This window comes from Perca fluviatilis, chromosome 18 (assembly GCF_010015445.1).
Source record: "Perca fluviatilis chromosome 18, GENO_Pfluv_1.0, whole genome shotgun sequence".
NCBI classification, from domain to species: domain Eukaryota; kingdom Metazoa; phylum Chordata; class Actinopteri; order Perciformes; family Percidae; genus Perca; species Perca fluviatilis.
In genome coordinates this window covers 30,760,445-30,788,364 of record NC_053129.1, presented here as the reverse complement: position 1 = coordinate 30,788,364, position 27,920 = coordinate 30,760,445, and the positions used below count along the sequence as shown (strand labels likewise).

At 42.6% G+C, this 27,920-nt stretch overlaps 1 pseudogene; it reads right to left on the bottom strand.

Annotated features, from left to right (window-relative positions):
- Positions 1-4,486: 4,486 nt before the first annotated feature.
- Positions 4,487-17,205, bottom strand: LOC120546899 (annotated as a pseudogene).
- Positions 17,206-27,920: the final 10,715 nt, after the last annotated feature.

Here is a 27,920-nt window from a genome sequence, read left to right as displayed (position 1 = left end):
TCTTTATAGTTTGAACAATTTTAGTGGCTTCACATCAATCAATACTTGCTGTAAAGAAGGATATGTATGTCATAATAATAATATTTATAATAGTTATTTATTATTATTATTATTATAATAGTGTTTTAGGTAAACAAGAAGAAATGACAATCAGCAATTTGCTTCAATATATGTTTTTATTGTATCTAGTAATTCATAGCATCACTGGAAAAAACTAAAGGTACATAACAGAATCAACGAATAGTGTGACTAATCCTGCCTCTCTACAGCATCATGTGACAGGTTTTCTTCATCACATTGGATGTCTGCATCATCTCTAAATACAAATGAAGGTTGCATTTCCATTACTTTCATCTTTATTACTTTCTACAGTGTTTTCACCAGACTGAAATCCATTCTGTTTTGAATGTGTCGCTAACCGTTTTGCCAGCAGCGTGTTAGCATTTCAACAAAGTGCTGTGTGTCCACAGTGTTTGCAGACTGTAGTTACAGTTTTGCCTGAGGCCTCTTGGAGGAGCCACACTTAAGTTTTAGTTTGTGGACTCCTTGCAAGGGAAACGGCCTCTAACGTGTTCCGTTTGAGCTTCAACTTTACTCTGCAAACAAAAGTGTATTGGGAGTTGCACCCTTCTCAGTGTCCTGCTTGGAAACTTGTCACTCATCTGGATTATGTCAACCTGGAATTGCCTCCAGCCTGAAAATAAAGAACTTTGCTATCAAAATGTGAAAAGGTGAAGTGAAAAACATGCAGTCGCTGCATCTATTTTGAGGCCCCCCTGTCAGAAGAAACAATGTCTACTCTAATGGGCTTGACCACGGCTGATAGTCCGTCCACGGTTTATCCGAGCACTGCTAAGGCATCAGACTGAAGGATGTGGCCTTGAATGTGGCTGTGGCCTCTAATGTGAAAAGGTTGAGAGTTGATTTTCACCCCTCTCTCAAAAAGAGTCTCACAACAGCACACAACACACACAAGCACACACACTAATGTAGCCAGGAGGCAGCTTTAGCATGCACGAACGAATGTAAACCTTACACACAGTGACACTATTATCCCCTGGCCTTGGATGCCAAAATGAGTACAAGGGAAAGTGTGTGTGTGTGTGTGTGTGTGTGTGTGTGTGTGTGTGTGTGTGTGTGTGTGTGTGTGTGTGTGTGTGTCTGACTGTCTAATGTGGAAATGTTGAGAGTTGATTTTCACCCCTCTCTCAACAAGAGTCTCAGGAGATGGAACATGGTGCTGCAGTGAGGAGCGCACGCTTCAAGAAGGGAACCCACCTACACACGCACACATACATGCACGCAAACACTAGGGCTCAGGTGTTTCTGGGACTTGCTTACACACTTACCATGTATTTGGGTGGCTTCATATGAATCAATACTCGCTGTAAAGAAGGATATGGGTGTTATAATAATAATAATATTTATAATAGATATTATTATTACTATTATTATTATTATTATTATAGTCTGACAATCAGCAGTTTGCTTCAATACTCAGGTCAAAGGTCATTTCAGCCTGTCAACATTTTGTCCCTGAGCTCTCTTCACACATTAGCCACAATTTCCACTAATTCCCTCTGAAGCAAATTACAATCAGAGGTGTTGACCAGTGAGACCAATCAGCACGGTCCTCAGAAACTGGCTGATAATGACCTCCAATCAGACAGCTCTGTTACAACTTGGAGACGGACAGACGCGCATTAGAAAATATGAGTTTTACAGATTGATTATAAAAAACTATATATAATAAACAAAATTATGTATTATTTTAGATAAACTACCCAGCAGTCAATTATATAAATTAATCACTGTGTGTATTGTCTGGCTGTGTTAGGAGTTTAGCACCGCCTAATTAGTTTAAAGAAATGCCATTAAACCAGAGCACGTGTTCCTCCCACCCCTGAATGCTATGTGGAGTAGCCAGACCCTCCTTCAGCACGCTTTGGAGGATGGTCTGGCAAAGTGAGACTACTGATAATATAATGCAGTTTGGTAACAAAAGTTGTAAAACTGTATTAATTGTATGTTTTTGGAACCGAAAACAAGATTCTAAATAAAGTTTCTGTCATGGACATAAATGTGAAGCCTTTTTGTAAAATATATTATGTTTTGTCAGATATAAACTAAAAAGTGTCGGTTCTTGGGCCTCTCCTATTTAATCTCTAAATGCACAACAAATGTTCAGACATTTAAGGAAATTAAAAGCTGAACGAGAGATGCTGATATGCTCCTCCTACAAACATTCAGCAAATTGCAAAAGAGAGACTTTGAGGACGTAACAGGAAGTAGATTCTTTATTTTTTAACCTGCATCTGTTCAGTGTCAAAAATTATGTAGGCTGAGCATCCGGCAACATAATATAAAACATATATAAACATAAATTTAGCAACTTACGAAAGTAAGTGTGAGTCACAAAGAGGAAGTGACACATTACTCATCCCAGGAAGAAGATTCTTCTTTCACATACACATGAGTTCAGAGCAGAGAATGTCTAATAAGGGGAGAACTTCCACTCTCGGGAAAATTCCGGGTTGGTACAATGGGGCTAATAGGGCGTGAGATAGGGAGTGAACAGGCCCTCCATAGACAGGCTCTGGTTCAGAGACTCTGACAGTGAAAAACTGAGAAAGGACAGAGAAAAAGCCTCCAATGGTTGAATTCAGATGGATTTAAAGTGTTTTTATTTCTAATAAAGATGCTTCAGGTACTACTTACAGGTAAGAGTACATATAAAATATAGAAATACCAGAAACTGTTATGGTTTCAGTATTTTGCCTTGTGTTTTGTGCTACTTCTTTGTAGTTTTCTGTGTTTCCTGTTTTTGTTGGTTATTCTGAATTGTGTATGTTTTGGTTAATTCCTGTGTTCTCTGTTCTCCCCTTGTGTTGTGTCAAGTTTCTGTGTTTAGTTGATTTCATGTTTCCTGTCTGTTTTTCCTGTTTCCTGTTTTATTTTGATAGTCTGGTTTTCTGTCTTGTCCAGTTTACTTGTCAGTTTGTATCCTTGCCCTGTTAGTTTGTGTCTTTATCTTGTCAAGTGATTTTTGGGATTTTCTAAGTCAGTGGATTTTCCCCTGTATTTTTCCAGTCTCTGAGCTGCCGCTTTTTGTTGTCATTAAACCTTCGAGCTCAAACCTGCAGCCTGCCTGCTTCTCTCTCTGCATTTGGGTCCTTTAATCCCCTGCACCCGTCACAAGAACAAAAACTAACTTTACAAATGTTAAAATTTTTCACACAGTGATTTTTATTTAAAGGAGACAGATTTTCAGGTTTATAGTTGGATTTCTACTAGAACATGTATACATGCTTTAATATAAAAAAAAATAAATAAAACTTATTTTACTCCTGTCTGTCTGTCTGTCTGTCTGTATATACCTGTATTCACTCTCCGTCTATAATGCTTTGTTTTAGCCCCTGTCTCTTTAAGCCCCTCTCCCCAAAAAAAAACACTCTGCTCTGATTGGCTTGTGAAAGTAGTTCTCAAGCTGTGGGTGGAGATACTCAGATGCTGGGCGACGTATTGTAATGAGTCTGCATGTGATATAAGAAGGGGAGCTAAATCTGAATGGTTTATCAAATCCCATGTTTTCTGATGGAGGCAGCCCGCAAACAACTGACCGGGTCATCTTATTTTCCATTGTTTGTGGGTCGGTAGGCACTCCAGATACCCAAATGTTTGTGGACAAGCACTGAAAAAGTGAGTTTTTGATAATATGCCCCCTTTAAGTAAGACAGCAGAATTTTGTGAAATTTGGAAAACAAAGGATGAAACACATTTGCAAACTCAAAATGCATCTTTGCCTCTGATCATAGGCAGCTGGAGGGCCACTGGAGGGCTCCATACTGGCTAGACTTTCTCTGAGACAAGTTCTACTTGACATGTCATTATCACCTTGGTTAAATGTTGAAAAGTATTTTTTGGGTGAATATTTAACCAAAACTACATTCTTTCCCTTAAAGTTAAAGCCCTTTGTTTTGCATACCCATTAACCCCAACCCCCTTCTTACGACTTTTTTTTGTGGTAAAGATAAAATGTCATGGACTGGAAAAAAACACTAGCAGTTGATATTATGAACACAGCAGTTATGTTTCTTTTGAGACACATTTGTCAAAAAACATGTCAAAACATACAGTATACATTTCATTTCTATTAGATTTGCAACAAAACGATTTGCAGCTTTGAGTTTGAAGCAGTTGGGAAGGGTGAACACCTCCAAGATTAATGCTGAGGTACTCTGTTAGAAAACTTTAGGCTGACAGAGAGTTACTGCCACAGATTTCCGATATCTTGGTTCTGTTTCTGTACCTCAAAATGTTAAGTCAAGTTACAACACAGCCTTTTTTGTAATAGTTGTTAGATGCTTGTGTTCTGCTGGCATACATAGTAAGCAGCTAATGAAGAAAGTCCAATGCTGGGACATGAGCGCTTCTAAAGCAAACATTAAACAAACAATGTATTAATTACATCACTGGTGTTGAACATTTTAATTATTTTTAAACTACTTTTTAAATTCTCAAGCCCTCCTCTTCCTCATGTACAGGGGCAGCACACAATTTGTGAGGTAAGGGTTCGAGGGCGAAGCGCACACGTGGAGTCAGATCCAGCTCATCCTCTGAAACTCCAGCAGGAGGAGTGAAACGAAAGTGCTGCAGGAGTGTGGTGAAGAAGATGAAGAGCTCCATCCTGGCCAGACTCTCTCCGGGACAAGCTCTAGGACCTGCAAGAGAGCGTGATGGAAAAGCTTCCTGTCATCTGCCGGTAAACAAGTACAGTGCCTTGCGAAAGTATTCGGCCCCCTTGAACTTTTCGACCTTTTGCCACATTTCAGGCCTCAAACATAAAGATATAAAACTGTAATTTTTTGTGAAGAATCAACAACAAGTGGGACACAATCATGAAGTGGAACGAAATTTATTGGATATTTCAAACCTTTTAAACAAATAAAAAACTGAAATATTGGGCGTGCAAAATTATTCAGCCCCCTTAAGTTAATACTTTGTAGCGCCACCTTTTGCTGTGATTACAGCTGTAAGTCGCTTGGGGTATGTCTCTATCAGTTTTGCACATCGAGAGACTGACATTTTTGCCCATTCCTCCTTGCAAAACAGCTCGAGCTCAGTGAGGTTGGATGGAGAGCGTGTCAGAAGCAGTTTTCAGTTCTTTCCACAGATTCTCGATTGGATTCAGGTCTGACTTTGACTTGGCCATTCTAAACACCGGATATGTTTATTTGTGAACCATTCCATTGTAGATTTTGCTTTATGTTTTGGATCATTGTCTTGTTGGAAGACAAATCTCCCACCCGTCTCAGGTCTTTGCAGACTCCATCAGGTTCTTCCAGAATGGTCCTGTATTTGTCTCCATCCATCTTCCCATCAATTTTAACCATCTTCCCTGTCCCTGCTGAAGAAAAGCAGGCCCAAACCATGATGCTGCCACCACCATGTTTGACAGTGGGGATGGTGTGTTCAGGGTGATGAGCTGTGTTGCTTTTTACGCCAAACATAACGTTTTGCATTGTTGCCAAAAGTTCGATTTTGGTTTCATCTGACCACAGCACCTTCTTCCACATGTTTGGTGTGTCTCCCAGGTGGCTTTTGGCAAACTTTAAACGACACTTTTATGGATATCTTTAAGAAATGGCTTTCTTCTTGCCACTCTTCCATAACGGCCAGATTTGTGCAGTATACCGATTGATTGTTGTCCTATGGACAGAGTCTCCCAGCTCAGCTGTAGATCTCTGCAGTTCATCCAGAGTGATCATGGGCCTCTTGGCTGCATCTCTGATCAGTCGTCTCATTGTATGAGCTGAAAGTTTAGAGGGGCGTGCCGGGTCTTCGAGATTTGTATTGGTCTGATACTCCTTCCATTTCAATATTATCGCTTGCACAGTGCTCCTTGGGATGTTTAAAGCTTGGGAAATCTTTTTGTATCCAACCGGCTTTAAACTCTCCACAACAGTATCTCGGACCTGCCTGGTGTGTTCATTGTTCTTCATGATGCTCTCTGCGCTTACACGGACCTCTGAGACTATCACAGAGCAGGTGCATTTATACAGAGACTTGATTACACACAGCTGGATTCTATTTATCATCATTAGTCATTTAGGTCAACATTGGATCATTCAGAGATCCTCACTGAACTTCTGGAGAGAGTTTGCTGCACTGAAAGTAAAGGGGCTGAATAATTTTGCAACGCCCACTTTTTCAGTTTTTTATTTGTTAAAAAAGTTTGAAATAGCCAATGAATTTCGTTCCACTTCATAATTGGGACCCACTTGTTGTTGATTCTTCACAAAAAATTACAGTTTTATATCTTTATGTTTGAGGCCTGAAATGTGGCAAAAGGTCGAAACGTTCAAGGGGGCCGAATACTTTCGCAAGGCACTGTAATTAACAAGAAGTGATGCCTCTTGCTTGTCTTTTGTGTAGACCCCAGGAAAAATTGTCGGCAACAAAACAGTCCCGCTTAGGGCTATACTGTGTAGATAGGTCTGGCAAATCGAGCCTACTGGGATTTTAGGAATAATGAGGATCCTAAATAAAGAATAATGGTATAGTCACACATGCGCAAAATTAACCAGTGATTAATCAGTGATTACCTGCCTCCCATTGTCTTCCATTCTATGCTAACGAAATATTTTTATAAGCATCCAGTTTTGGAAGCGCAATCCAAGTTCAATTACTGTAAAGTTAACAAGTGAAATCGCAGCCTATAGCAAAGCAATGTCTGTGGTTGATCGGGTTGACCCTGATTGGCTTGTAGTTTTAGGAAAGCTGAGCTTGTTGCTGTGCCTAACCAGCAGGTATCGCATCGATGGTCCCTCGCCTGCATTCACGTCAGTGTGACCCTGGTTTAAAGCTCACCAACCTGCAGAAAAAGGCATGAAGGCTTCTCTTGACAAACTTCCCGTCTTTGTCCAGGAAGTGAGCAGGATAAAAGCTGTGTGGCTCTCCCACTCACTCTCATCATACAGGACAGATGTCAGAAGAGGAGTTACTGCGGTCCCCTGTGGACAATACAGAAATTGAAAATATTTTTTGATAGGTTAGTAGCATTGTTTTAAAACTCCTTAAAAATGTCTCACATCCAGAAAATACTTTCTACATGTAACAAATGTCACATTGAAAAATGACTATGGAGGGCATATTATGTGTTTTATTCAGTCTGACCTTCTTAATGACGTAACCCTGAAAGGTGACATCTTGGGTAGTTCTGTGAGGAAGTGCCATTGGGGCGATGTTGGCCAGTCTCTGTGTCTCATGGATGACAGCAGCAGTGCAGGTTCTTCCCCTGCTCGACCTGCACTTGACGACTTCCTATCTCCCTGCTCACCTCTTCCTGGACCTGGTCTGAAGATGAAAAGCTTTTGTTTTAATGAAAACAATTTACTCACATAGTTTGAGTTGGACTGAATGCTTTTCTGTGAAAGCTCTTTATCTTGTATTTTTAGATACTCTGGCAATAAGCAGAAGTTAGCATTATCTTGTAAGCATTTAGCTGAAATTACTGCTGTGCCAAAGTCATTTTCATATGTGAACTCTTGACAGTGTCTCATGCAGAAGACAGGACAGGACAGGCAAGCCCGTAGGCGCAAAGGTCCATAATAGAATTTAATTTTCTTTGTTGTGAACTTTTTTGTGGGCACACAAAAAAAGTATGAAGATTGCGGTGTTTGCTCTTTCGGCAGAATTGTTCCTTACCTTCAGATGTTTGTTTTCTTTCAGTTTAGCTTGAGTCGACAGAAACGTCATCAAACACGCCCACCCACTTACTGTGAGTTCTCACACTTTGAGCTCAATCGGCCATTACCCAGATTTTGTACTAGGGAGCTGGCTGGGTACAGACCGTTTGGTGTCCAGTCCAACGGATTCAGATATTTGAGATTTCACATACAGCTCCGCTGGGTAACGTCTAGGTAATTTCAGGTTTGCATGTGTGAAAGGGTCTTCATAGTAGGGCAGTTTAGTGTAACAATTGGGTATTTTGCGATAAAAGCAAAAATCTCAGCCAGGAAAAACCCTGTTCTATTTATTATGATGGCGATTTGTGTTGATAATGTGATGGTTGGGGTCGGCTGGGGTCCGTTTCAGGAAGGATGTTTAACAAACTCTGAGTGTAACCCTGATGTCTGAGTTGATTTACCCTGAGATGGGAAACTCTGAGTTTTCGGTTCCAGAACAGCTGATTTGACTTGGTTCAATCAACTCGGTGTATGTACGTTGCGTAACGACCACTATAAAAGGCAGCATGAATGGAGCCATGATTCTACGATTCACCATGGTAAAACCACAAACAAATGGGTCGGCGGGAATACTCATGCGCAAAAACAGCGAGTGTGAACATACATTTTGTTTAAAAAGCTGCTGCAACAGAGAGAGAATTGGTGTGGGAGATAATTGCTGCTCGAGTCAATGCGTAAGCATTAACAGTGTATTAATTTCATATTTAATCACAGGTAACTTATAATATTAATGGTGAAAACTGAGTCACACTTTTCTGATTGCTCTGCATACAGTGGCTTTACTATTACAGTATGATCCGCTGCTGTTATAAAGAAAACTGCCGTTTGCAAAAAAACGTAATGCAATACAAATAATCTGCTGGGATGTTAAAGCCTGTCCACGATGGTTGATGTTAGTGAGGACGGATAAGGTATCTACATATCTGATGGTCTGTGATAAAAAATACCTCTCAAATCGGTTATGTGGAAATGAAAATACAACTATAATTGGGACTCAATATCATCTCCCGACATAAACTCTCTGTGAATTAATACAACTTTTTCTAACGGGATCGTCGACAAAAGGACATGACATGTTTGAGAATATAAGTTTTATAATCTGCCTAACATAAACCAATACGTTTTTTATTCATGCAGATAACAAACTGCATTGAAATGCGCCTCGATACAGACTGAATGAATGAATGAGGAATGAGTGAGGAGAAACCTCAAGGGTTTCTTGAAGAAAACCTGCTCCCGACCAGGTTAGGTTCACAGACTCAGTTACCATAGTAACTGAGGTTTAAGTTTTTCTACACCTGAAGTATGTACAGGAGTTACCCTCTCTCTCTGGTTTGATTAACACTCTCTTTCTGAAACAGAAAACCCAGAGTTTCCCTCATCTCAGGGTTAACAAACTCTGAGTTTTCACTAAACCTGCTTTCTGAAATGGGCCCCTGGCTGTGAGTTTTTGTTTATTTTCTCTAGTTTTTTCTGTTAGCTCTATCTCTCCCCCTGTGTCTCTTTTGCTTTCCCTCCTCCCCTCCTGTCTTCTGCCTGCCAGCTGACAACACACACCTGCTGCCAATCCACCATCACCGCTCTCCCGCCACGTACACCTGCCAGCCATCTACAATCAAGTCCAGTACTTCAACCCCGGCTCAACAGACCATCTCCGCTGAATAGTTGTCTCAGCTTCACCGGAGACACTCGCTGCTACCTACCTGAAAAATCCTTTGCACTTAGCTGTCCCTGTGTGTTTCCTTGTCTTACCCTTCTTTGTGTTTGCTTTCACAGTGTTCACTTCCAAGCTTTCCATATCCAGTCAGCTGGCCTCCCCATTCAGTCCTCCTCCCACGGCATCCTGCTTCATCCTGCCTCCGTCCCCGCGTCCAGCCAGCCCCTCCTCGGCTCCTCTGCTTCCCTTCTCTTGTGTCACCTCCTCGGATCTTCGGCCCCGGTTTCCCCGCGCTCCCCTGAGTCCTTCGCCATCCTAGCTTTTGCCCCTGATTTCCTCGCCCTCCTAGGTTTTGCCTCTGAGTCCCACCCCATCCTAGTTTCTGCTCCTGAGTTACTCCCCGATCTATGTTCAAGTTTTCTTGTCAATAAATCTGTTCACTTTTGAGCCTTGCGTTTGAGTCCGCTCTGTCCATCGTAACAGATAAAGTACAATAGCTTGACCTGAATGTTTAATGTAAGCGGTGCACATCTACAGTATAACTCCTTACCCTGTATTTTTGGATACTTGGCCATGAACAGAAGTCCCCATCTCAGTGTAGTTCCAGATGTGTCCGTGCCAGCAGAAAACAGATTCTGAACTGTTATCATGAGGTTTTCATCGTGGAAATGACTGTTGGTAATCCCAGATTTCTGCAGGTAAAGATCAGCACATTTATTCAAACAAATCTCGAACCTAAATATTTTTTTTGTTTTTGAAAAAGCCTCTTGGAAAAATATCCTAAACCCAACATGGCCATTTGTAATTAATTATGCATTTTTCATCATTTCAAGATGTCGTACTTTCCAAACTCCTCTTAGAAATGTAATCTGATCGACTCCGATTTTTTTGTCTGTGATCTAAACATCTTACTGATTAAAAGGTGAGTATTCATCAAACAATGCGAGTTTGAGGAAGCTGTCAGACGAAGGGAATCGTACTACTGCAAAGGTTGTGGTTTGCATGGTTAAAATAATAAATAATTAATTGATATCTGGCGAATGTAAGACTTCTGCCAACTTGGAACAAGCAGAACAATATGTTAATATGTAGAGTTTGTAAGAAAGCAATTACTACGGGAGAAAAGCTGTGGGGTGCCTTACCATTTTTGGGGAATATTACACAAGTATTTAAACAGAATAAAAAAAAAAAGATATATATTTTTTTCTTTCTTTCTTTAAAGCAAGAAATGTACTTGTAAATGTATACAAATGCCTGTATTTATTGACCTGCATCTTTTCCTGTAGTGATAACTAAGACATTTAGCCTATGTTTATGCTTATTGCATTTGTACTCTTACTTAGAAATGTGGCTGCTAAAGAACACAATGCAACTGGATGCTGTTTACATTCAGCACAATATTTACACAGATTCCCACTACCCGTCAGCAGAGATGGCAAAAGTACTCACTTCCCGTACTTAAGTAAAAGTACAGACACTTGTGTTAAAAAATACTCTGGTAAAAGTAGAAGTACTGATTTAACTTCTTTACTTAAGTAAAAGTAACAAAGTACAGGCTTTGAAATGTACTTAAAGTATAAAAGTAAAAGTAGCCTTGCGAATGACAACCACTTTTTATGCAAAGCTACCTGGACCACACACGTTACTAGAGTGCAAGATGAGAAACTTCAGTGGACATAAAAACCAGGCTCTTTATATGCCATCCATCCATCCATCCATCCATCTTCGTCCGCTTATCCGGTGTCGGGTCGCGGGGGGAGCAGCTCCAGCAGGGGACCCCAAACTTCCCTTTCCCGAGCAACATTAACCAGCTCCGACTGGGGGATCCCGAGGCGTTCCCAGGCCAGGTTGGAGATATAATCCCTCCACCTAGTCCTGGGTCTTCCCCGAGGCCTCCTCCCAGCTGGACGTGCCTGGAACACCTCCCTAGGGAGGCGCCCCAGGGGGCATCCTCACCAGATGCCCGAACCACCTCAACTGGCTCCTTTCGGACGCAAAGGGCAGTGGCTCTACCCGAGCTCCTCACGGATGATTGAGCTTCTCACCCTATCTCTAAGGGGAGACGCCAGCCACCCTCCTGAGGAAACCCATTTCGGCCGCTTGCACCCTGGATCTCGTTCTTTTCGGTCATGACCCAGCCTTCATGACCATAGGTGAGGGTAGGAACGAAAACTGACCGGTAGATCGAGAGCTTTGCCTTCTGGCTCAGCTCTCTTTTCGTCACAACGGTGCGATAGATGGAAGTGTAATACACGCACCCGCTAACCGATTCTCCGACCAATCTCCCGCTCCATTGTCCCCTCACTCGAACAAAACCCCAAGGTACTTGAACTCCTTCACTTGGGGTAAGGACTCATTCCCTACCTGGAGAAGGCATTCCACCGGTTTCCTGCTGAGAACCATGGCCTCCAATTTAGAGGTGCTGATCCTCATCCCAACCGCTTCACATTCGGCTCGCGAACCGATCCAGTGAGTGCTGAAGGTTGCCGAGGCCGATGATGCCATCAGGACCACATCATCTGCAAAGAGTAGCGATGAGATCCCCAGCCAACCGAACCCCAACCCCTCCCCACCCGACTACGCTACCGATATCCTGCCAGCCATATTACAAACAGGATTGGTGACAAAGCGTAGCCCTGGCGGAGGCCAACCCTCACCTGAAACAAGTCCGACTTACTGCCGAGACCCGGACACAGCTCTCACTTTGGTCGTTACAGAGATTGGATGGCCCTGGGTAGAGACCCCTCACCCCATACTCCCGCAGCACCTCCCACGAGTATCTCCCGGGGGACCCGGTCAACTTCTTCTCCAAATCCACAAAACACATGTAGACCGGTTGGGCATACTCCCAGGCCCCCCCCAGGATCCTTGCGGAGTGAAGAGCTGGTCCGTTGTTCCACGACCAGGGACGGAATCCGCGATTGTTCCTCCTCAACCTGAGGTTTGACTATCGGCCGAACCCTCCCTTTCCAGCACCTTGGAGTAGACTTTACCAGGGAGGCTGAGAAGTGTGATACCCTGTAATTGGCAACACCCTCTGGTCCCCCTTTTAAAAGGGGGAACCACCACCCCAGTCTGCCACTCCTTTGGCACTGTTCCCGAACTTCCACGCCAATGTTGAAGAGACGTGTCAACCAGGACAGCCCTCCACACCCAGAGCCTTGAGCATTTCTGGGACGGATCTCATCAATCCCGGGGCTTTGCCACTGTGGAGTTGTTTGACTACATCAGTGACTTCCCACCCGGAAATCGACGACAATCCCCGTCATCCTCCAGCTCTGCCTCTAACATAGAGGGGGTATTAGGTCGGATTCAGGAGTTCCCTCAAAATGCTCCTTCCACCGCCTATTACCTCCTCAGTTGAGGGTCAACACTGTCCCATCCTTACTGTACACAGCTTGGACGGTTCCCCGCTCCCCTCCTGAGGTGGCGAACAGTTTTCCCAAGCACTTTGGTGCCGGCCGAAAGTCCTTCTCCATGTCTTCTCCAAACTTCTCCCACACCCGCTGCTTTGCCTCTTTCACGGCAGAGGCTGCAGCCCTTCGGGCCCTTGGTTTCCCTGCAACTGCCTCCGAGTCCTCTGGGATAACATATCCCGGAAAGACTCCTTCTTCAGTCGGGACGGCTTCCCTGACCACCGGTGTCCACCACGGTGTTACCGTGGGTTACCGCCCTTGAGGCACCTAAGACCCTAAGACCACAGCTCCCTCGCGCAGCTTCCAAGAATGGAAACTTTGAACATTGTCCACTCTGGTTCAATGCCCCCAGCCTCCACAGGGATGCACACAAAAGCTCCACCCGGAGGTGCGGAGTTGAAGAGATCCGTTGGACAGGGGCCTCCTCTCAGACGTTCCCAATTTACCCGCATACTACGTTTGGGCTTACCAGGTCTGTCCAGAGTCTTCCCCCACCCCTGACCCAACTCACCACCAGATGGTGATCGGTTGACAGCTCTGCCCTCTCTTCACCCGAAAGTGGCCAAAACATACGGCCTCAGATCAGATGAAACGATTATAAAATCGATCATTGACCTTCGCCTAGGGTGCTCTGGTACCAGGTACACTTATGAGCATCCCTATGTTTCGAACATGGTGTTAGGTTATAGACAATCCATGACTAGCACAGAAGTCCAACAACAAACAACCACTCTGGTTTAGATCAGGGAGGCCTTCTCTCCCCAATACGCCTCTCCAGGTGTCTCCATCATTTTGCACGTGTCGTTGAAGTCCCCCAGCAGAACAATGGAGTCCCCACTGGCGTCCCATGCAGGACTCCACTCAAGGTCTCCAAGAAGGCCGAATACTCGAACTCCTGTTTGGTGCATATGCACAAACAACAGTCAGAGTTTTCCCCCAAAACCCGCAGGCGTGAGGGAGGCGACCCTCTGTCCACGGGGTAAACTCCAACGCAGCGGCGCTCAGCCGGGGGCTTGTTAGTATCCCACACACCGCCGGGCGCCGCACACCCTGAGCAACTCCGGAGAAGAAAAGAGTCCAACCCTATCCAGGAGTACAGTTCCAGAACCGAGACTGTGCGTAGAGGTAAGCCCCACCAGATCTAACCCGGTAGCGCTCCACCTCCCGCACCAGTTCCGGCTCCTTCCTCCACAGAGAGATGACGTTCCACGTCCCAGAGCCAGCGTCTGCTGCCCGGGTCTGGTCCGTCGAGGCCCCTGACCTTCACTGCCACCCATGTGGCAGCGCACCCGACCCCAGCGGTTCCTCCCACAGGTGGTGGGCCCATGGGCTGGAGATTTATATGCCATTGTCTACATTTTAAATGGATGTCTGCCAAACATCACATATATGATTATTGTGACAGAGACTGGGACTCCAGCTTAATAAGATTCTGACTGAGTAGCAAGATATGGATTCAATTGTGATTCTGTGAGAATTCACAGATCCAGTTTCTCTTTTTAATCGTCCCCTTAACATGTAAAGGAATCTACATGTATGTGTGTGTGCTCAAATATAGAAAGAAAATAAAGGATACAATATGAATTACTAAACATAGATTAATTAAGAAGTTCCCCATACTTTTAGAGTTACACAGCACATTGGCCAGAGTCATACCTGATGCCTCCTAGCCTTTCTCAAACATCTCTCTCAGATAAGGCCAGGGATGATTGGGAATGTCTTGCTGCTTGTCTGCCTAATCTCTGGGATCTCTGTTTTTCTTCATTTTCAATCTGCTGCCGTCCATACTACTAGTGCTAACGTTACCACCATCAAGCTGCAATTATTTGCCGCAAATGAATGCAGAATGCGGCCGAATCTGTCGAGTCGTCTTGTAGTGAGTGCGTTACATGCAACGTAACCTACAGTATATTCCCATCCAATTAGATTGAATTCGGTATTGATCACGTGAAAAATAATAACGGTAACTCCAGTGAAATTATTTGAAACTTGCTAGTGAGGATTAGATTAGGACCGCGCATTTTAAAGCTGATGCTGGTTTCAAACTTCGCCCCAGGTGTGTCTGTAAAACACGGACAGAGACAACTTCTCTCTTTTGATGCTTTACAAGCAACGTGAAACCTAGCTAACAGGTGAAGAACACAAACAACTAGCTAACCTACTTTAACTGTACATGAACTATAGACCAATACAACAACAGGCTTAAATGAACTGACAACATAAGTTATACGACTTACAGTTCTCAAGGACGCACACACACCATCTCAACTGATTATCCTCCGGACAGCTATATTACTATCACTATATATAATATTACTATAATACTAGTCTCTCTTTCTTTTTTCTCACTTTTTTCTGTGTGGCGCCCGCTCCGCAGTGTGGTCGCGTGTCCGCTTATTCTTCGACATTACGACCTCTTGTACCAAATTAAAGTAACGAGCCAATTTTTTAATTGTAAGGAGTAGAAAGTACCGATATTCGTGTTAAAATGTAAGGAGTAAAAGTAAAAAGTCGCCACAAAAAAAAATAGTAAAGTAAAGTAGAAATATCCGAAAAATCTACTTAAGTACAGTAACGAAGTATTTGTACTTTGTTACTTCCCATCTCTGCCCGTCAGCTTCATAAACCAAAATATCAATATTGATAGATATGTTTTTCTAACCTCCAACTTTTGCTTTCGGACCAGAAAGGCGTCCACAAACCCTCTGCACATCTGTGGATTGAGGGTCTCTTTCAACCGATTTAACAGCTGTAAGTTCTGTCTTATACTTTCAGCACCCAATCTGAGGAAGGACCTCCGGTTAGCAGTCCATTTGCAGAACCGTGGGAACATGTTGTACACCTGTCAAAATATAAATATAGCCTATATGTATCATTTTTTATAATCAAATTTAACATGCAGTACATTATAGAGACACTCTGCAATAACGACCCATATTTACATTTGATTTGTAGGTGACTATATCGTCGTATGGATTGGAGGACTTGTTGACATTTTATTAGGCAACATAATATTATACAATTTCTTCAGGTGCAATAGTTATTTATATTACTATACTGAAATTAGAAGTTTCACAAAAATATAAAATACCTGTATTGAAGGGGAACCCAAAAGATAAACACGTGCGCTAATGGACTCTACCAGTGATGTAAACTCTGGATCATCATATTCAAATCTGCTGCCATAAACAATGGAGCAGATAATATTAGAGACTGCATACTGTATTGGTAGGGTTGTATCAAAAGCTTCACCTGTGACAAGGGAAACAGGAAAAAATTAAAATCCTTGCTCACATAATTGGTTATAATACTAAAGTATTTAGACCGACCTTTGAATTTCTTGAGCACTCCAATAAGGTGGTCACATTCCTCAATGATTTTGTCCTCACTCGCCTTCTTGCCCATCCCAAAGTCTCTCAGGTTAGTCAGAGCAAAGCGCCTCATCTCTTTCCACGAATCACCATTGGACCATATAATGCCTGTATGGTTCAACAAAATATGTTAAATACACAACTGAGGGCTGAAGGCTAAACAAAATAAGACAATGTTTAGGGAAAATATATTTTTCCTTTCTTTCCTTACCATGTCCTTTATTATATTCATGCATAATCAGCATTGGATCTCTTTGTCCAAACTCTTCAGCATGATTGACAAGTGCCTCCTTCACCGTCTTGTACCCAGCCAGGACCACCACTTTCTTTGGTCCCAAATAAATGGTGAACACTGATCCATATTTCTTGGAAAGCTGAGAACAGCAGCATAATGTCATGACACGTTTGGATATAGGACACACACAGGAGAAAGAAAACAAGATGAGAGACCTACCGGAGGAGCAGAAACAAGAAACTACCTAACAAGAAAGCTAAGTTACTCTTATGGCACTTTCTCACCTTCAGTAATGTGTGGTAGGGTCTCTTGAGGTCAAGCTGCAGCAGGTTCCCGAGTACTGGAAGCGGTCTTGGTCCTGGAGGTTCCTTTCCCTCCTTCTGGGAGCTGAAGCTGGAGGAGGAGACGAGGTAGACCAGCAGCAGGACCAGCAGAGCCCCCAACAGGGAGATAGAGCTGGAGGACTGGAGAAAGAAATCTAATATCCCCATGGCTTTAAAAACGTGTCCTAAAATTCCTACTTCACAGACAAAATATGTTTCCTTCTGGAGCCTTTACTTCTGTGAGTGTTCTGTAAAGAGGGATACCAAAACTAAGCATAAATAAAGCGCAGTAACCTCCCCACTCCCTGCTGTACTGTGATTGGTCCTTCCTTGTGGGAGTGAAAGAGAAGAAGTAGAAAGAATGCTGCTGCTTTTGCCTCTGAGTGTTTGAGTGTGAGTCCTCCTTTTGTAGGTGCAGGTAAGGGAAACAGCCCCCCCAAAAGAAAGGGAAAAGTTCACCGACAGAAACTAGTAAACCACTGTCTTTATCAGCACCATTTTCAGAGTAGAGGGCTTTTTGTTGTTTGAGATTAATGAGATAGGTTTGCACTTTTGTTATCTTTACTGCCATATCTTAACGTTGGCATGTGATCAGAAACGGTTGAGTAAGTCAGTCTGTACACAGGTTGAAGGAACAAGTGAGATAAAGTTTCACCCAGAGAGGTAACACTGACCCAGTTCAGTTTCTATGCACCACATCTGGAACAAACTCCCAGAAAACTGCAGGTCTGCTGCAACTCTGTTCTTTTAAGTCAACGCTATAGACTTTTCTTTTTTAAATCAAGTAATTGCCAATTCTTCTTGCACTGTAACTTTTATTCTTATTTAATTACCGTCTTATTCTATATTAGCTAAATGTTTTTCAGTGTTTTAACTGCTGTTGATTGTTTAATAATAAAAATGTGTGTGTGTGTGTGTGTGTGTGTGTGTGTGTGTGGGGGGGGTTAATGTTTTACCAGAAAGGAGGATTTGTGTGTGTGTGGGTTTAATCTTTTACCAGAAAGGAGGATTTGATATTTTGCTTGCTGTTCTTTCAATTGCACAATTATTTCAGTGTTTGAAAGAAGTTATTAAGAACTTACAGTAACATAAAGTATTACCAAAACCCCCTCTACTTTTCTCCCCTGCCTATCTCCATAGGACCGTTCACTCACAAATTTAAGGTTTATTCTAATTCGGGACGTAACGGTATGAACATTTTACATCACGGTTATAGTGACCAAAATTATCGCGGCATTTTTAAAAGTGTGTTCAATATCTTCAGAAAGCACTGATAGGCCTACACAAGCTGAAATACTTTCAAAAGGTGTAACAGTGTTTATTATATTACAAAAATATAGGCAAAAGTGCAACTTTTTAACTCCAAAGGAACAAGGGTTCAGCATGTAAACAACTTATTTGGTTCGGAACATTTCCAGTAGTGCAGGTTTAAATTATACAAATCCAAACATTCAAGCTAAGACATAAAGAACAATATGTAAACAAATCAAAGAACAACCACTAATTATATACTTGTTTTCTTCATCAAAATTAAAATGTAAAAACTGTGCACATGAACACTTTAAAGTAAACCTTAAATAAATAAGACAAAAGTGCATTATGCATTTAAAATAGATAGCCACTATAAACAAATTACAAAAATAACTACAATCATATGTAATCAAATCCAAATGTTCAAGTGTTGATGACATTAAAATAAAAATAATTAAATATGTAAACAAATCAATGGATCAGAACTGATTGTATAATTCTTTCCATCATCAACAAATAAGATGCTGCTGACCTAGCATAATTTATGTACGCATCTCTATTCACTTGAGATTAAAATGTAAAAATGTTTGGTTTAAGTAGTGATCTGAGAGGGGAAACAATGTACCCGCTTGGCATTGAATAGTCTCTCAGATGGAACACTGGTTGCTGGGATACACAAAACCTTTCTTCCAATCCTGGCAAGATGAGGCAGCTCTGATGCCCGGCCCCTCCACCACACCAGTGGATCATCCCTCGGCTGGAATGGATGGCAGAAACATGTAAACCCTTGATTTCCTCCTTTACTGTATTTTTGGGCGTTGGCTGGATACTGAACCATCTTCAGATCTCTGCTGCCTTGTTGAGAGTAATCTTTTTTTTAGCAACCCAGCCAAGCCCTTTTCCTTCTGATGCTGCTGTGGAGGTACTGCTGGTGCTTTGTGGTTCCTGCCCGACTTGTGCAGTTGTCAGCTTCAAGGCTTCCTGGGCACAGCTGTCGACACAGCGTATTCGGAGTTGTCATCTAAAAGTTAGTTTAAACCTGGGGTCAATGAAACAAGCCATCTGCATGACATCCTTTGCCTTCTCTGTCTACCTCTTGTTTAAGTCTTCTCTCATTACCTGCTTCATCTGCTTGGTCAGGGCTGGATCCTCGTCATTTTTCTCCAGGACGTCACACCAGTGATGTGGTCAAGGACTGGCTTAATGGCTGATGAAGTTGCTTCCGTGTAGCGCACCATTGAGCAAACCCCATGACTTAGAGGTTCAAGGAGCTGGGGCCCGTTTCAGAAAGAGCAGGTTTAGTGAAAACTGACTTTGTACAAAGGCGGGGACACTCCGGGTTTTACACGCGAATTTCAGGGAGGTTAATCAAACCTGAGAGAGAGAGGGGTAACTCCAGCCTGTTTCAGAAAGAGAGGGAGCTTAACCTCAGAGTCAGTTACTATGGTCGTAACTGAGCCTGGGAACCTAACCTGGTCCGAAGAAGGCGTTTTCTTCAGAAACCTTGAGTTTCTCCCAGTCTCCTCCCCATGGATGTATTAAGAGAGCGTTTCTCCCCTCTGACACAGCGCACTTCATTTCAGTTTGTATCAGGGGCGGCGATTTTAAGCGCGTTTGCTATCTGCTTAAATAAAAAATAAAAAGTGATTATAAAAAATTTTGTTCGAACACGGCATTTCTTTGTGTAAGACGATCCCGTTGATGAAGAAGCTGTATGTTATTACACCGTTAGTTAAACATGTATGGGGAGATGATATTGAGGCTCAACTATAGATGTATTTTTCATTTCCAGATAACTACATATTTGGCGGTATAGTTTTCTTCCCAATCTATCAGTTATGTAGCCTACATAACCTTATCCGTCATCACTAACCGAACTTACCCGCATTGGCGGACATGCTCTACATCCCAGCACAATCTTTGTGGCGGCTTTTGTGCTTTTGCGACAGTTTTCTTTACAACATAGGCTATATACAGACCACTCACACAGAGCCGTCAGAAGAGTGTGACTCGCTCTGAAGCGATGTTTTAAAGCGTTTTGTAGCGTTCCCGATACACAAACCGATAAGAGCTAAAGAAATAAATGATTGTAAATCATATTTCTGTTAATGATGGGATTAGTAGTAGTTTACTTTTCGCCCTTCAGGATTGAACTTTAGATGTAATTTAGCTTGGACTTTGCACTACCATTTCGTATGCGAATATTATAGCTGGTGATTAAATATGAAATTAATACACTATATTAGAGCTTATGCATGGACCTCGAGCAGCAATTTTCTCCCACACCAATTCTCAGCTATTTTACTGCAGCCGGCTGTGATGCTTTTAAAATCTAAATACATGTTCAAGTCTATGGTTCCAAACTCGCAGTATGTGCGTGGGCGCATGAGTATTTCTGCCGAACAGTTTGTTTGTGGTTGTTGCCATGGTGAATCGTAGTATCCTTGGCTCCATTCATGCTGCTTTTTATAGTGGTGGTACACGTGCTGAACTCTGAGTGAACCTACTCAAATCACCTTTTCTGGAACCGAAACCTCAGTTTCCCATCTCAGGGGTAAATCAACTCAGACATCAGGATTAGACTCAGAGTTTGTTAAACCTCCTTCCGGAACGGACCCCTGGCAGAGTTGCTCCATAACAACTATGTCAGCATCCTTGGGCATCAGATGCCAAACTCCCCTTTCTGCAACTAGTGTCGCTGGACTGCCCTGCTGCTGCGGGGGGGCGCTAGGAAACGCAAGCATCTTGTATGTAGATCCCCATCCAGGTCACTACATCATGGATGAGAACCTTCTGTGTAAGTTGAGGGCAGCTTGCTCTCGTCCTCACCTTCTCTTTCTAGCTCCATTTAGCCCGAAGCCGACCAGATGGCGACAGGCCTGACTGCGTTTCGACTCGTCTGAATTTTCAGAGCATTTTGAGATGGCCAGGTTCAAATTGTGACCAAATCATCCAAGCCACAGATCTGGGACGTTGGCAAAGGTTGTTTGCATTATCTGTGGTTATGGAGACCGATGGTTTTATCACCCACTCATCATCAAAAAACTCTCTAATATTTTGGGAGACTGAGTGAGCATTTTCGGAAAAACGCTTGGTTAAGCTAACGATTCCATGACGTAGTCTTAGGTGACATAATGAATTGTAAAGCATGATGTATATGGTAGACCAGCCCCACTTTCACTGGTCCAGAGGTCAGTAGTTGCAGCAAAGAACTTCACCCTGAGCCGAAACCTTTACCTAACCCCTAACATCCTAAGCTTGGGACTGCGTTGTACATATTTGGTATTTCGTCTTTTGAAAATAAAAATGCGTTAAGGGCACTTTGTAACGGGGAACACGGCAACCTTCATCCCCTCAGGGAAGCGAGGCCTTGCAACCATCTGGGAAAGGGCATCGTAATGTCTTTTATGCAATAGGAGTTATTGCTGCATTTAGGTTTTGAGGAATTTTGGATGCAGGCGACAGCAAAGCAGACTGTGTATCTGCAAGGTATGTATCGTCCCTGATGAACCAGTAGCAAGTACTTGGTTTGCCCCCCATTGCATGTCCTCTATGTAAAAAAATAATAGCCGTCATTATTGTTGTTAATTTAATATTATCATTAGGCACCATTCCATAAATATTTAGTGGATTTTGCCTATTGCTGTTTTTTGCTTAAGCATCAAAAGAAAAGATTGGCTAGTAACGAATTATCTTTACAGGACAAATAATGTGTGCGGTTCAAGACACTGTACCGGGAGACAGTAACCGCCGTGACTAAGCCATGCTTGGGAACATAAAAGTTTTCCAACTTCCGACTAAAATTAAACGATTTACTGAACTTCGGACAAATATAAATTAGGCATTTTATGCTTAAGGAAATCAAGAAATGCATGCAATGAAATATGTGTGATCTACTACTGTTTAATAAACGCATAACTCAAATGTGCATCCGCATTTAGCTCTAGGTAAGGTTAAGAAAGAAGTTTAGATTAGCACCATATTCCATCACGTGAACGAAAATGTGTTTTAGGTAGATACTGCTTCTGGTAAGGCTTCTGTTTTACAGTTTAAAGTTATCAATGAGTAAGACAGAAGGATCATTGCATTCTCCCCTCAACTGAAGTCCCCACACCATGCATTTGAGCTAAACGCGTTAACGTTAACTTTCCCTTTGCATGTGCTATAAAGATGTGGATGGATGCGGATAGAGTCAGAGAGAATATTGCCGAGCATATTCTGCCTTAGCGCGCTTTTCCTGCGTTCTGCAGACAGGACTTCTTTTGCTGTCCTTCCAGTTCTTGCGGCTGCTTCGGCGTGTTCTCTTAGGGGCTGCATCTTTCTTCTCCTGCACGCCTCTCAGACAGATAACCATCTAATAACTTCCCAAGTACATAATAACCCAAATAGCCACCACGAAGCAGAGGGAAAAGCTCCTTCCGCCATGATTCCAACTTTCACGAAATGCGTTTTGGGGGCAGTGCTCCTCCATGCTTTTAACTTCAGAACTTCCGGATGAAGCAACATAAATGTAGCAACTGGCAAAGTAAGTGTGAGTCACAAAGAGGGTGACACATTGCTCATCCCCCAGGAAGAATATTCTTCTTTCTCTTTAACACAACATCAGTTCAGAGACTCTGACAGGTGAAAGGAGGAGAAAAAGCCTAAGATGGTTGAATTCAGATGGATTAAAGTGTTTTATTTCTAATAAAGAGCCCATACTAATATAAATAGAAACAAACAATTAAAGCATTTTTAAGCTTTTATATATATATATTTTTATGCCGCCGCCATATATATATATATATATAAAACACACACACATTATTTTAGTCCCTACTGTTGTCTGAATATACCTGCATTTACTCTCTGTCTATAATGCTCCATTTTAGCACCTGTCTCTTTAAGACCCTCTCCCAAAAACCCCAATACCCACCTCTGTGAGGGCTTGAAAAGTAGTTCTTAAGCGCGTGGGTGGAGATACTTTCGATGCTGGGCGATATATTGTAATGAGTCTGCATGTGTGATATATGAAGAGGGAGCCAAATCTGAATGGTTTGTCAAATCCCATGTTTTCTGATGGAGCTTGGATGCAGCCCTCAAACAACTGACCGGGTCATCTTATTTCACAGTTTGTGGGTTGGTAGAGCACTCCAGATACCCAAATGTTTGTGAACAAGCACTGAAAAAGTGGGAGTTTAATACAGCAGGAATTTTGGTGAAATTTCAAAACAAAGGATGAAACATATTTGCAAACTCCGAAATGCATCTAAAACAAGTTCTCCTAACCATCCACTACATTATGCGTTTTACTCCTACCCTCTACTTGGAGCATTTCCATAAATTAGGGGTGTCCTTAGCGGGAGAAATATGACCCACTGGAGCTTTGTTGTTTATGGCAAAACGTTATGGTTGCAGTTTTAAAATACATCACTACCTTGTGTAGAAACACCATCCAGTTTGGTTAAGGTTTAGGCACAAAAACTCACCCGGTTAGTTGTAAAGGATTGGGTGGGTTTTGGTTAAATCCCGTATATTTGTTCACGTTAGCCCTCTCACGCGGTTACGCATTACATGCAGAACGCATTGATGTAGTTTTGTTTGTTTCCAGGTAAAGAACATAAATGGCGTTTGAACTTCTTTTCAAACTGGACAACGAACCCGGTCTCCTACCTCCTTACACACAGAGTTTGAAAGCTGCATCGTTCGGTCCACTTACTTTCTTATTTGCTCCTGTCATAGACGACGCAGTGACCACTGGGCGCCATCAACAATAACAGTATAAATATATGTCATAAATGCTGCTTGAACAAACAACTTGTTGGGATGTTTTTCAGAGGACAGTCATCTACAAACTACTCTCTCACACCAACTGTCACAGTAAATTTTCCATTTCATTTCATTTCAACAGCAGTGAATGTACAATCTTCCCCACTTTGTTGTCAGAGTTGGAGATGAAGTCACCTTGCCTTGTGAAAATGGGAGACATGATCAGGACAAATGGTAACGGTACTTACTGGATCTTCAGTGATTCAGGAGCAGACGTTATGCCTAACTGGGCGGACTGCGTGGAAGATTGGTAGAAAACGCTAAAGCTAAGTCAGACAGACTGGAGTGTTACAGAAGATGTTCTCTGGTTGTAAAGAAGGTCACAGAGGAGGATGTCGGCCGTTACACCTGCAGAACAGTTGGAATAGACCGAAGAAATCCTAACGAAACTTTTTCCTGTCTACCGTTATCCACAGTGGGTATTTATATCATGATTTAACCGCTCAAACTGTCTGTTTAGAAACAATATACTGAAACAATACAATAATTATAATGCAATGATGAAGTTAATTTAACTTTCTCTAATTTGCTCTCCGTATTGCACAAGTGACTGAACAGAAGGACTGATGAGGTGATGTTACACTGCTCCCATGTGGTAGACAGATGATAAGGAGGGCGTTTGGTGAACAATGGAGTGGCTGTAGGGGGAAAGATGGAGATATAAGATACAACAGATATGCAGAAATCACACTCTGGAGTGCTCTGTTAATTTGACGACATTTCGGACAACTCCTCTCAAACTGAAGCCAAAGTATCATAAATTGTTCAAGTGTGAAGTGACAGATGCTGAGACTAAAAAGTGAAGCTGTTTCCTTTCAGCCCTCGGTCTCTAGGGTGCGAAACCAGGTGAGATTATAATCACTTTAATCTGACAGCTCATAATAACGACAATCTTATCTTCATAGGTTAACCATGATATCCTTTCAATTTACTTACTGCAGATGATGAACCTGAAATATTCTTTCTCACCACACAGTTTGTTTGCTTTTGTCATTGCTTTGTCCGGCGCACGGACGCAGCATCTGCAACAACTTCATTACTATTAACAATTGAAAGTGAGAGCAACAAAACAGAGCCTGATATCAGTGATACTTCAACAACAACACAAAGTAGCAACTCAAAATCTTTTCCTTGTCTCGGGAAGTATGAATGTCAAACCACCACATAGCTTTAAATGAAGACACTTTCGTGTAAGGAAAAGAACAGAAAGTATTAAATATATCTTTATTTTAATGCCCAGGTTGGTTGAGGTTCATCATTGTGGCTGGTCCGTGGGTTTAACAGTACTCATAATAACTGTTGTGGTGGTGGGCTATATATGGACAAAGAGCCAAAGGTGAGAAGATTCACAGATTTCATTTTTATAAACAAGAACATTTTAAAACGTGGATTACAGTATGGAAACTAAAGTCAGCTCTTTTTTTGTCTTTTCAGGCAACAAAGCCAGATGGATGGCAATGATGTGAGTTTGAAACTGAATAATCAAACGGCTTGTGTTCAGGCTGTTCCCACGAACCATTCATTCATATAGCTACAAAAAATAATGCACTGTAATTGTGCGGTATGTACGCCGCACCTTTTTGTAACTTTGGCGTAGCCCAACATTGACTTCGCGCGTATAAGACTGCGCCGGTCCCGCACGGGGGGAGGGAGGAGATCAGGGTGGATGGCTGGGTTCTAAAACACAAGGCTTTCAAGTGGGGGGTGGGTTAAAGGGAAGCACAAGACATTCACCAGGGGAAACGGTTGTTCTTGTCTGAAATTACTACTTAAAGGGGCTTTCACACCTGAAAGTCAAGTTGCGGCACAAGCCGCAAAGATCTAACGCGACAAAACTACGTTCTGTTGTCAGTACATACGTGAGTTGTGTCTCCCGACAGTTGTTAACTGATTGGGTGGGAGCATCCCGTCCTTTCGTATTCTCTTGTGTCAGAGTTTTCCAGCTGGCCGTTGCCCTCCACCGTGCTGCCACGGCTGTTTTTGTTTTTTTTGTAGCGTCTGCTCTGACTGACACCGCTATTTCTCCCCTCCCCCTCATGTACACATAAGCACTGAGCTATTCCTTAAAGGAGCTTCCCCTGGTCTTATAACACGATGATAGCCTGCCAGAGCTTTCTGTATTTGGGTCCGAAAGTCCGAACCATCCGAAAAATGCTTTCACACTAGGAAACAGCGAACCGACCAAGTTCAGTTTGATCCTGAGCAAGACTACTCTTTGGTTGGACCAAATTTCTGCCCGTTTGGTCCGGACTGGGGTCCAGGGGAGTTTTCACACCTGTAATTTTGGGATCAAACCGAAAGTCCGAAGTCCGGACCAAACCAGGTAGGTGTCTTTTGGTGTCCTACGGGACGTCTACATTGAATTCAATTCAATTCAATTTTATTTATAGTATCAAATCACAACATAAGTTATCTCGAGACACTTTACAGATAGAGTAGGTCTAGACCACACTCTATAATTTACAAAGCCCCCAACAATTCCAACAATTCCAAGTAATTCCCTCAAGAGCAAGCAGTCCGCACAGGTGGCGGGAAAAACTCCCTCTTGGGAAGAAAACAGACGACAGACCCAGGCTCTTGGTGGCGCGGTGTCTGACGAGCGGTTAGGGGTGTGATGAACAGTGGCGATAGTAGTCACATTAATAATGGAACAGTGACTGGATGTAGCGGGAAGCTGCAAGGTTTAGGCGGACGCAGCATGACATTGCAGGGCATCGCTGGCGGAGCTAAGCAGCCCGCGCAGCAGCAACGAGTATCTTCGAGTATCTGCAACGTTCTCCAAGAAAGATACGCTGGGGGAAAAAGCATAAGGACTGCCCTATGAACTCCCCAGAAGCTAGGATTAGTAACAAAGCATTTCTGGGACGGGCTGCACACAAATAGTAATAGTAATAGTAACAGTAATAGAAAAGGAGAGGAGAGAGCAGCTCAGTGTGTCAAAGGAAGGAAGTCCCATTGCAAGTGTAACATATGCAGAGCAGATGTTCCAAACTACTCTTCCACTATAATCAATGAAACTGGCTCACACCGAATACCAGGGCAGCAGCTTGGGTGCGCGTATGCTCCGTGGAGATCCACTCTACAAGCGGTAAAAATAGGACAGTTTTATTTTTTTATTTTAACGGGAGGTGTGTTCTATTTATATATTTAGCCTTTAAGAGAAGGTCTTTTTAATAAATAGAAATTAATTATAAAGTGTATTATTTATTTAAATTAAAACCACCGATATACAAAAAACAACTTAATGACTGTCATGAGCGCGTTTCGTTTTGAGAGTTTTGTGTTTGTGTGTTGTTTCCTGCCCCCCCCCTGCATCCTTTAAATAACAGCTGACAGTAGATTGACATTTCCCAGCGCGCTAGCCGGCTCCAAAGACTGAAGAAACAACAACAATCCCAGAGGGAAAGCTTCGCCATGTCTCTTGTGAATCAAACAATCCTACTGCGGGGTGCAGGTTTAGCCCGTTATAAAATACACTCTGCTGCAGTTACAATCTGCAAACTGTCAAACAGCGTCTCCGTCAATGCTTAATGTAGCAAATGTTCTGGAGCCGCGGAAATTCCACCCGAGTACCTACCTTCCTCTTTCTTTGTGTTGCCGTTTTAAACTTTGTGGGTTTGGAGGGACTATGGTTAACGCTTCTCAGATCTCTGCAGGGTAAAATCCAGACAGCTAGCTGACTATCTGTCCAATCTGAGTTTGTGTGGATTTGCCAGGTCTGCCAAAGCAAGACTATGGCTCACATTATGATCACATTTTTGCCGGCTAAATCAACTGCTACGCCTCCCTCTGAAAAGACCAGTAGTCATATGACCGCCGGCGGTCGCCCGTGCTTTCTTTGGATATCACACAAATTGTTGTGCATACCTTTCCTTAAAATATCAAACAAACCTGTTTATGAGAAACCGTTGTTGTGTTTATGGTATTTCACTGTTTATTATAAGAATAATTAGTACTGACTGTATTGTTTTGATTGTTTTTCTAGTGGCTGCAGCAACAAAGGAGATTTATTTGTTCCATTTGATCTCAGAATCTCCAGTGTGTTATGTTATTTTCACAGGAGCATCATGATGAAGATGAAGGTACAGTGACCTATGAAAACATTGGAGAA